Genomic DNA, 10,049 nt, shown 5'->3' with positions numbered 1-10,049 from the left:
CAGCTGCCGCGGACGTCCTCATCAGCTTGGCAATCAAACCTGCAGTCGGCTGTTTCTCCTGAACCAAAATAGAAACCTTTTTTTTTCATGATATTTTTTTGTTATCAAAAAAATGTATATGATGCATTTTGTTTATATATTATGATATACAGGGCTAATAATAATAATAATAATGCACTATGGATGTTAGCTTTTATTTGATACTGTAAGTGCCTGTGTGCGTGCGTGTGCGTGTGTGTGAGAGAAGGTGTGCATTATTGTGTTTGTGTAGGTTGGCCAGTTATCACCATATCCTTCAGTGTATATATCTTGTTGCTGTCTGTTAAACTGCAGTATGCTGCTTACTGAAAGCACACCACTCCTGGACAGTCTGTCTCTGAGCGACACAGACGAGGTCTTTTTTTGTTGCTTTGTTCCTCTTCAGCAGAAATACCCATAAACTTATTGTATCATCTAATTTACACTTTTGTATATCTGGCAGTGCACAGCAAGTATACTGAACTATAACACAACATTGCTTCAGTTTGTGCTGTTCAGGTTTTTGTGTTTGCGCGAGGTTTCATGTAGGTACGCATTTATAATTTAGAGTCAGCTGGTTTTAGCGGCGCACCGTGGCTCACATCTGGATGCTTCCTCGTCACTTTTATCGTCTGCTGTGTGACAGACTTTTATAACCTAACCGATGGTTATTCTGTAAGTCCATTTTGTAGTTGATGTTAACCACTTAAGGTCATGATAACAGCTGTCACAGCAGTCCTTAGTGTTTTTGTGTGAACGGAGCCAGAGCACGGCAGTGATGAGGAGGCTGCATCTTATCACTAGTGGTGTTTTTTGAGAATTTCCCCCTTCTTCAGCTTTTTAACACTTTCCAATCAGGTTTGGTGGGAACGCAAATCTTTAAAAACATTTCAGCGATGTCACTGTAACATAATTCAGCCCGTCTTTAACCAGCAAAGCTTCTTCGTTCATTGGTCATTTATTTAAATGAGTTTTGTCCGATATTGCTTTTTATTTCCATCTGCTCCTCGTCTTTGTATTCAGGAGAAATGGTTGCATACTTGGATGTTACACTGCAGCTTCATTAAACATAAATGCCTAAAGAGATTCAAGTGGCTCGTGACTGACATCGAAGACACCGTTCAAAACCAGATACATTATCATTCCTTTTGATAATTAAGTTACTTTGTATGTAGTTGGACAAATTGTTATTTAAACTATGATGATACTTTTTAGTTTCAGTATTTCCACACAATAAAATAGATTTCACTGATGTTTTACTTCTACAGTGATGTAAATGTGTTATTTGGACCCAGTCTATCACTCTGAACACTAGATTTTGTGAGGAGCAGCACAAACCTGGGATTTATACTCACTAATGTCACTGCTTTGGGTGTCTGTCACCTTGTTTATCAGACTTTTACGAGCTCTGTTTTTACATCAGCATGAGTTCAAGTTAGGTTTTAACCTCAGTGATTCACTAAACCTGACCCTTTGTGTAGGATTCTCTGTGGTACTCATAAAGAGGAGGTATATATCATTTGGGGGCATTTATTCTGTAGAAATTAGATGACAAGGAGGCCAAAAAAAGAAAGAAAGAAAAGTGGGCCTGTATTAGTTTGAGCTGTACAAGTTGACACAAGTTCATATTTTCCAGGAATTTGGTGGTGCAAAAAACTCGCGCCAGAAGTTGCGTTTAAGAAATGGAAAGGTAAGCCAAGAGGAAGAAAATGCCATGGGGCGCTCGTCTCTGCTCCTGTCCCCTACACACTGCTCTGCCCTCTCGTCCTCCTGCATTAAACCTGCGCTGGCGTTCAGAGCAGAGCAGCCAAAGCCAGAGAAAATAGACAGATGAGCAGGTAGATTTATTGGAGCATTGGTATAAATAAAGTTGCCTGTCGACATCTGTGCGCATGTGGCTGCATGCGTCTGTCTTCGTCAGTGCGTGTGTCCATTTGCGCGTGTCTGCACGGGTGCGTAGCCAGGTTAGAACGGGTGTATTTTTCCATGTGACCCTTTGAATGAAACAGTGCCTTCAGATTGCAACATCGTCCCTCACGGGAACGAGTTTTGTTGATGCTAAGTGCTTACAGACACACACAAAGCATTAATGAAGGGCTGCCACTGTTCATGGATTGACAGTGTTACTCTGCAGACAGTCATTCCCATACATCACTCAGATAAATAGTGTCCTGTCATTGCTTATCTGCTACAGTGGAGTCTTGGTGGTCTGCTGCTCTTATTTGCCGTACATTTAGCGCACAAAATGAGCGTTTACTTGCAGTAAAACAGATATTTGGAGGCGTGAGATTACATAGAAATGCAAAATGAGTGGGCCACTGTAGAGAAATGAGCGATGAGCGAGGGAAAATTAATGAACAGAGGAAAAAAAGAAGGGAAAGGAGAGACTGAAACAAGATAACAAAAGTAAGAAAGCGACACAGAAAAAGAACTTGGAGGTAACTCGACACTATAATTCTCCTCCATTTGTGTGAACTCTCCTCCGGTCCTCCATCAATCTAGCAGCAAGATGTTGCTTATGCAAAGGGCACATCCAGAGATCGGCTCTGTGTGGGGTTTCATCTGATACCAACGACCATAATTACAGGAGTGGGAGAAACAGAGAAACATACTTAAAGCAAACTGAGCTCACGAAACCTGTATGTATACGCACAGCATTCATCGTGCTTTCAAAATGCACAAATCTGCACACACAGTCTCGGTGTGTTTGGGAGAGACAGTGATCTTTATGAGTTAATGCAGGCCCTGGAGGTGATGCCTAAGTCCCACAGCCCACCCAACTTGGCTGCCAGTGCTCAGAGATTTAATAGTCCATTTTGTGCACATCACTTACTCACCTTTTAGGTAAAGCTCGCCTGGGGATTCCTCAACGGCATTTACCGTACAGTTAAACACATCGAGAGCGCGTGACGTGAATAATCTTGCTCAGGGTTGTTCCTGAACGTGAAGTGACTGGAGTGCTGTGTTAAAAATAAATTGCTTTGCAGATAAAGCTCTGCTAGAGTGGTTTCTCTCTCGCTCTTTAAAAAAAGTATTTTGGCAAAATGGCCCTATACTCCTTGAAAAATATACTATATGAGAAATTATGTGTGCTTTTCTCAAGGAACCTGCTATCATTGCAACACCCTAAAACAACACTTTCTTTCTTGAGAAACACTCATTGACCCACATCATTGTAGTGGGTGGATAAACATTAAGATGACCTCGCAATGTATCTTTTGCTCATCTCGCTCCTTCACCACCCACTCCCCTAAATCTCCCTACATCTGTCCCGCATCTCTGTTGCTTCCTCTCTCCGTCTCTCTCGCTCTTCATCTCTCACACACTCGCTCTCCTGCTTGCATGTGTGCCATTTATCAAACTCTGTTACCGTCTCTCTGCCCCGTGTCTTCTCCTTCTTCTCTGTTATCTTGGGTTGTGAAAACATGGCTGCCAGAAGTTGGTGGGAGACAGAAGGGGCCTGGTGTCTGCTCCGACTGCTTTGGCTCAGAGTCGGTTCCTGTGTGAAGACCAGGCAGGACGCTTTCTCCCAGGACAGAGACAATAAACACGGCTGTTTGTACAACAAAAGTCATGAAATGCCTTGATGGGAAGCAGGTTAGCAATGTGCTCAGACATGTATATTGGCATATTGTGATCAGCATACACAGAATCCTTTCCATTTGTCTAATGAGGGAGATGAACGAGCAACAATGTCCCGAGACATCCGCCGTCTCCAGCTTAGTGTTTGTGCAGCATCGTGCACTTTTACTAAGGTTTAGTGTGTCTGTCATGCAGCACAGCAGGACTGAGGAAATCAGGAAAACTAAACACTCTGAACGGATTTATTCATTTTGGTGTTTGAACACTAGATGGCGCACTTGGAGCAGAAAGTTGATTCGTTGGAAAGTTGGTCCTCTTGCTCACTCCATCTCGTCTGTCTTGACAGACGTCATCAGAGCACTGATGGCAATGATAATGATAATAACAATTTAAAAAATAGAGTAAATTAAAACAGTGAAAATGGAACTATAATCAAGCACAACATAGATTCACCAAATTTAAAGCAAAGGTTTAAAACAATAAATGGCCATAACTTGTAATCCATGCACGTTTAGATCAATCAGCCCCTTATTTCTCTCAGTGTGGACATTTGTTTTGGATTGTGTGTGAGAAAGTGAAGACAGTTATACTGCATTTTTGCTCTGGAGCTCTGAAACTTTGTGCATATACTGTTGGACCTGTTGCAACTGCTACTTTGCATACACTCACACTAAAGCACATACATGAGCACAGACACACACACACACAGACAAAAACGTCGTGAGACAACAATGGCATGCAAACGTGAAAAATTAGGGATACCCAGGGGTAAACGAGGCAGTAAAACAAAACAAGCACATCTGATTTCTCTGAGCACAAAAGATTTGGTGAGTGTGTGTGACTGTGTGCGTATGTGCTCTGCAGCATTTGTAGGTGTGTTGCCTCTGCTGTCCATGCTCAGCTCCTTGGTTTCATACTAAGAAACAAAACATGTTCTTTCTTTGGCTGAAGCAGATTTTCAAATTTGATTTTATGGTGGCAAATTCTCGTTGAGTGTTCTTTTCGAGGGGTTTGCAGAGCTAGCGATTTCAGCTTCAGATAGTCGCTAAAATTCCATGAAAGCATCCTTTCTGAACATCACTGGGTTGTTTGCGATGAAGAAAGAGAAAGTTAAAGAGGAATGAGGTTTTAGAGAGATTGTGGACTGGTTTCAAACCCATCATTGTGACCACTGGAGAATTTAACCCTTCAAAGCCTGAATCATGAAATTATTGCTAGAAAAATCCTTTTGTTTGTTTGGTTTTTTGTGTGTTTTTGAACCTTCTGACCTTCATTTGCATATATGTGTTTTAATTTGAATCATATTTGACACATCTGGCATTTGTGTTAAATGTGTTTTGAACAGAACACTAAATCCTGGTGCACAAAACACAGACAAACAGTGAAAACTTTAAAATACCCGTTGTAGTTTAAAGTGTACATTTTTCTAATGCTGTCATTATTTTTGTTACTTTTCTATTTCCTGAAAATTCTTATAAAACTTCCAGAAAATGATCAGTGTATTTACAGAGCAAGATAATTCTAACCAGAAACTTTATTCAGAGTTTCCAAGTTTTAAATTGTAGTCCAAAGATATAAAACAGACATAAAAAGGATGGAAGAAAAAACGATTTTTGCATGCTGGCCGGAGAAAGGGTATAATGGTATAAATGCAAGGACACGAAACAGCAACGATATCAAATGACGAAAAAAGGTTTAACATAGTAAAACCTTAAATAGTTTCCTTTACGCACATTTTATGCAGATTTAATGAAGGTTTGTAAAAATCTTCACTGTCGAGCTGCGAATAACCTCAAAGCTTTAAAGGTGGAAACAAAAGGGGAAGAGTGTGTGTTAAGAGTTAAAGAAAACATGACTCTTTCATTCTCTCCATTTCCCAAAAAATACACCCCCAAAATATTTTCTTTTTCCTTCACCGGGGGGAAAAAGTCAAGTTTAACCTCCCACTCTGGTGCCTGTTTTGTTAAAGGAGCCTAAGTGAAGACTTATCTCTTCTGCAGCATGTGTTCACTGTACATTCTGCGAGTCATTAGGGTCATCCAAAATAACGGCAGTTCTCACTACCTGAGGATATTTTTGTTCTCCGAAAAGAAGGATTTATTGATTGGAATCACACTGTGGCCTCAGCATGCGATTGCAACACAGCTACAATACCTTACAGCAATAAAAACACATTTGTTTCAGCTCTGATGACGTGAAAAAGCAAACATAATAATTTCTACTGCTCATCAGGGTCGTGGGAGGAACAATCCCCCTTCCCAGGCAGGGGGGATACTGAGGTCAGCCGAAGCCTTCTGAGAGGCACAATCTCTCTACCTTGTCCCCCTCCATGGATCACCATCTTGGAGGAAGGGTTTGTTGTTGGAGACAACGTCTCCTGCACGAGAGGCTGGATCAAGTTTGACACTAATGAGCCTCACAAAGACCAAAATCTATATGCAGCAACCTTACCTGAGGCAGGAATACCAGGGTACTACCTGGGGGAACAGGTGGCAGAGCCCACGGCAGCTCAGTCCAAACAAGAAACTTGGATCCACCCACCACAGGAGTGGTCCAATCCCAACTGCTGAAGCTGGCCTCAGGTACAGAGACCATAAGATAATGTTTGCTTGTTTTGTAGGAAAGTGGTGATTGTGACTGCGCCAGGCGTTTGGGAAAAATAAAGAGACGTGAGTGGGACACAGTAACGCTTGCATACACGTCCTTTTTCACTCCTCTTATTTTTAGCTTTCTGTTTTTCAAAACATGCCTCGAATCATATGCTATTGATCTCAAACGCAGATGGTTTAATTGGAAGCCCTGTCATTTGTCCGAGCTTGATGTAATTGCACAGTTGCTGCTTTCTTCGCAGTATTCGTCGAATCCTGCCTGCATGCAAAAACATACAAACTCTTGGTTATTGACAGTCTCGCAAGTACCCACGCTATTTTTCTCCTCTCATTCTGTCTCCTGCACGTCTTCAAAAACACAAAAACCCAAAAACACACACATGAGCGCAGAGCCAAGAATTTGCTTGTTAGAAGTTTGTTACTAGAGCTGAGCCTTGTAATTGACTAACCTCTGCTCCGCCGCTCTCCTCTGCTTTGCTCATTTTCGTCAATTCGGTCCAAAACTCTCAAAGAAATGTGAACTTTGCCTGAACTCCCTTCTCAGAGAGACACTGAGAGCGAGGGTGTGACAAACATAACTTATGTTGGTTAATAAACTGCACATGCACAGTGTGCAGTCAGAGTGTCATTACCCCATGTGCTGAGGTAAAGAGTGAGGTACAGAAAAGCCAAGAGGCAGAGAGATGATGAGGGATTTAGCAAAATAGCCACGAGCTATCTTTAAATTACTGAATGTTGTAATTATACCTGAGCTTCTATCATCAATCAGATCAGGCTAAACTACCTTTTATTTTATTTGTGTCACGTGTGTGACTTTTGACTCAGTGAAGGTAACCAGGACATCCACTCTGCAATGTCTGCAGCGGTGAAGTTCATCTTCAAAAGGTCACTGCAGTAAAAAACAACACCGGGGGAGCTCAAACTAAGGAAAGTCCATCACTGCACCGCGTGATAGGCTCTGAGGTAAAGACACAACGCTTCAACCTTTGACTTTACAAGTGTCAGAGACGTAATCAGACCAAAGTTACCGAGGTTTTCAACCAAGCACGAGGGGAGCGGTGCAGACGAACTTTGCAGATAAACGAAAAGAAATTTTTATCCACATAAAAACAGCAACTTCAACACTTTTTTTCATTGCTTGCTTTCTTGCCCAGAGTTAAGTGAGAGTATTGCCGCCGCTCCCACCTGATACAGTTTCAGAGCTCACCTTTATCCATGAAAAACTCTCACCAGCACCACTACTGCTTTGATTAATCAGCAGAAAACCTGCCCGTGTGATTATCAGGCAAGTGCATATCAGCAGTTTGCTGCTTTTAGCACATTTTGTGTCATTTAAATGCACTTCAATGTTTTGCATCATTTTGCAAAATCCAGTTATAAGGAGTGAAATGTTGCCATAAAAAGCAAAATAACTCAAGTAAATCAGCATTTTGTGCAACTTGGACCTGTTTGAGCTCTGAGCAGATTCTTCTGGTATAAGTTTGGTCTCTAAAAGAATATAGCATACAGAATATTTGTTAATATGAATAATAATAATATGAAGAGGTTTTTCAGTAGTTAAATGCATATAAAACCCAGATCATTTCCTTTCTGCTAATCATATTTAAACTGCACTTTCAACCTCTGAAGTCAGTTATGTTATAATGACGAGTGTTGTTGACACGTCGGTGCGTGATTTTAGCTTAATTATGATCTAAATTAAACCCTAATGAGACAAATCATCAGCATATCTAACAATCATCATTTTAAATGTAAATCTGCCATCTAAACCTTTGTGTCCATCACACACGTTTCAGAATATGGAAAACAGTTTGGGACGTCTTACTTCACAACTGGGGTAAATTTAAAAATGTAACATTTATTACAGATAAAAATCAGAGAAGACCTGACCTCTGGAAGGGAAATACTTTCTGTTGAGCCTGCAATGACAGGCACACATCAAATTGAGTTTTGAACTGTGTGAAGCAACACATCAAGCTAAAATACGCAAACTGGAGTACAAAGGGAAAAATGTCAATCTCATGTTTCTGTATATTTCAATATAGTGCTAAATGAATGCTTTTGATTGGACAAGACCATAAACTACATATTCATACGTGCTATATGACGTTATGTGTTTACACGGCACTCGCTGCTGGGAAAACTTAGCTCAGTCGTTTCTCTCCCTGCAGGACAATAAAGATTCAACAGCACCAGACACTGCAGCTCAACAAGAACACAGGCGCTATTGGGAAAACTCCGTGTTTTAGTTTATTATTGAATTAAACCTTCAGTGGTTTTGTATTTCATGTCGCCGAGCAAGTTAGGGTGAACAGTGCAAGATAAAAATAATAAGGGTAACGGGAAAATCGTGTTAAAACAAAAGCCTTGAGAAACAAAATTAGGAAGCTGGCAAGTGGACTTGACAAAAATAAAGTCTTTAGGTCTCTAGACACAAGAGTCAGAGAATGTGAGAGGAGCTCTGTAATGTTTCCCACATAATTTTTAATAAATGCAAGCAGAAACACACTCACAGTGGTGAGGAAAGGGAAACAGAGGTGTGTGTGTGTGTGTGTGTGTGTGTGTGTGTGTGTGTGTGTGTGTGTGTGTGTGTGTGTGTGTGTGTGTGTGTGTGTGCGTGCACAGGCCCAGTCTGCATGTGCATGCTGTCTGAAGTACATTTTTACATACGTGTGACTTGTGCACACAAAATGAATATGCAATGCGTGTGTCAAAGTTTCCTGCTGGGACCCGTATCCATATTTTGAAAAACAAGCCTCCAACTTATCATCTCCGACGTATTTCACAAACACTACTGCTGAAATTTGCTGTGGGAAGTTTTTGTCTCCGCCTTCTGACAATGGGAATAATTACACAATCACTTTTGGATGAGTTACTAAATAACACACTTGTCCACACTGATGTAGAGTACGTGTAATATCCATGTCTACGAGCAAAAAAGCATCATGCATGTGTGTGTTTAGCCCCTCCTCACACTAAAGCTGTTTGCCCATTCATGAGGATGACATTAACTCCAAGTTGCTGGAGCATCAAAACATTTCGACTGGCTCTTTCAGAAACTCAGCGGCTGTGGCTTACTCTCCCTCCATGGGGCTACTCTTCTTCATGTCACTACATATAACATAAACTTTGCACACTGTCGACAGACTCTGTCTCACTGTGTGAGAATGTTTGGCAAAGGCCAGAATGCGATGGCCAATGTTCTGCACTGTAGCTCTAAATAAAGAGATTTGTGGTAAAGTTTGTCCTTCTTCAGTGAGATTCAGTTTGAACATGAATATGAGATTAAGCTTAAATGAGCTCAATATTTCTAGTCAGTCAGAAGTAAAAATTTACTTGACAAATTTAATTTTTGATTTAATGTCTTTTGGTTTCTTGTCTTATTAATTTCGTCATGTGATCTTTTTCCCTCTGTTTTCCTCTTTTTGTTTGGTTTCCTGTTCGTGTTTTACAGCACAGAAAAACCTTTTAAACACCTTTTTGCAGGTTGGCGTACAGGACGGCCTCGCTGCGTTACAAAAGAGGCCCTCTGTGCTGCTGTTTTTGATTCTCCAAGTGGAAAGAGGGGGGTAAAGTATCAGTCATGTTTATAAAGAACTGTGATTCAGAAAGTAATTTTATTATCAGTCATGACGAGAGCCAGAGACACAAAGGGCTCCAGATGACAGCATGCGACACATCCTGCTGAAGTCAGAGACCCAAAACCACCAAGTCTATTAGCAATCCAGCTTTCCTTAGATGCCTTGAAATAATTAGTCACAAAGTTGCCGTCCCCGCCAAATCTTGCAGATCAGGGTGCTGTGATAAATCCCACTGGAAGAAAACTTGATGTGGGATTGT

The sequence above is a fragment of the Diplotaxodon limnothrissa genome, linkage group LG16 (assembly GCF_057381915.1).
Source record: "Diplotaxodon limnothrissa isolate DT_005_m linkage group LG16, D_limnothrissa_male_GT1.1, whole genome shotgun sequence".
In the NCBI taxonomy this organism is placed as follows: domain Eukaryota; kingdom Metazoa; phylum Chordata; class Actinopteri; order Cichliformes; family Cichlidae; genus Diplotaxodon; species Diplotaxodon limnothrissa.
This window is presented reverse-complemented; position numbering follows the sequence as displayed.